A 1,868-nucleotide genomic window follows, 5' to 3' on the forward strand; every position below is an offset into this window, starting at 1 on the left:
AGCTAGAGCTGTTGCCAGCAGACTTTCCTGAATGAGCAGTTTTGAGCTTCCAAGCATGTGCTTCTGCATTAAGCAAGAGCAATGACATTTTGCAGTATAACTGACAGTCAAAACTGAAGATTTTACCTCTGCTTTTTGGAAATAGTGCTAGACCTTTGCTAGTAAATACGCGTCTTTCATTTAATGTAATTTTGGTTTAATTGAAAACTTCTTGCAAACACTGGTAGCTTCCTTTGCATTATCTTTAGAATTGTTTTGCATGATTTGTACCATTTTTAAATTAACAAAATGCAGGTAATCATTTGTTGTAGCCAGTTCTATGAATTACATTTCACATGCAGATCTTCATGTATATTTAGTTATAGTTATGTTCATTGCTGTGTTTAAGTGCGCACTTGCTGAAGTTATTTAGCATGTAAAAAGCAGAGTTTTGATACCTTAACAGCTTCATATTGAAGCTGATTTTACTCTAAGCAAGTTCAGTGGCAGATCTGTTATGTGACGTGTCTTGTTAGATAAAAAAACTACTGCCAGAATCTCATTAAAGATACTGTTTAAACAGTTTGTATTTATATTTTTGTACTTGAGGGCTACAGAATGTTGACCTAAGTCATAAAGCTGTTTTACTTTAGTTTAGTTGCTTTAGATAACTTTCAAAAAGCTTTTTTAAATTAAATGTGCCCACAAGAAAACATGAGCAACCATTTGAGTTTAGTTTACATGAAATTCTCACTACATCTTTCATTGAAATACTGATTGCTGGGCCTTCTGTTAACCTTTAACAAATGCCCATGCATCCCAGGTAGTCAAATATAGACTGTATTTTTGATCCACCCCTTTTTTCCATTGCACAGGTGCTAACTTAGAACTTACCTCTATTGCATACGGATGTTTCAATATTGTGTTGCCAAGAATTTCAGGACTTTTAAGACATTGATTATTAGTCTGCAAACCATAACTAAAATCTGTGGGAGAAAGATGATTTCGTATTTACATTGTACAGAGAAACTGTCTTCAAGTTCTTGGGACAATACAACCCTTGAGTTGCAGCAATGTGCATCTAAACAATAGTAAAATTTTCATCAAGTGTTTTGTACTCTTGGGCTTGATGTTACCAATTCTAGACACTCTTGTCAGTGAGGTTAAAATAAAGGTGATACGCAGTGAACAGAGGGGTTTGATTGGGGTTTGTGTTTCGTTTTGTTGGGGTTGTTTTCTTTTTAAGTTGCGGTGTTGCAGTTTTGGTAAAGAACCTGTAGTGAACCATGGCATAAATGCTCTGTCCTGTGTGATACCTTATTTGACTTTTACACAACCACCTGCCACAGAAAGAAATAAAAATGGAAATGAGACCCAGTCTTCCAAATACCTAAGCTGGTGTATGTCATTTTAATTGTGTGACTTAACTCTTTTCTGCTCAGCTGTAGGCTTCCAGGGCTGCTGTCGTGCTTGGGAAAGGGGTGAAGCCGCTTCAGGGGCTGATGGGCTTGGTCAGTTCCCAGCCAAGCTCCTCAGTACCCAGGGGAGCTGCTTCCCTTCGCAGGGCGTTAACAAATCCCTGAGGCTGCGCTTGCCAGCCCTTGTTCCTGAAGGACACGTGCAGGTGTTCTCTGCCCTCCAGCTTTCCCCAGGGGCCCATGCCGAGTCCTAAGACCGTGAGGAGGGTTTTGGGTGGCACCTACACCCATGTTCCAAGCAGAGGGACAAACTAAAATAAGAGCAATGTCGAAATAAGAGCGGTATAATATGAACAAGCAGATGAACAAACACTATTGTATGTGGTATTTAACTTCTACCTCGTTTTTCACGCAAACATTTTTAGAAATTTGAAATGCAGTTATTTTTTACGACTGCAGTTTTTCTGAATG

This window comes from Prinia subflava, chromosome 1 (assembly GCF_021018805.1).
Source record: "Prinia subflava isolate CZ2003 ecotype Zambia chromosome 1, Cam_Psub_1.2, whole genome shotgun sequence".
NCBI classification, from domain to species: domain Eukaryota; kingdom Metazoa; phylum Chordata; class Aves; order Passeriformes; family Cisticolidae; genus Prinia; species Prinia subflava.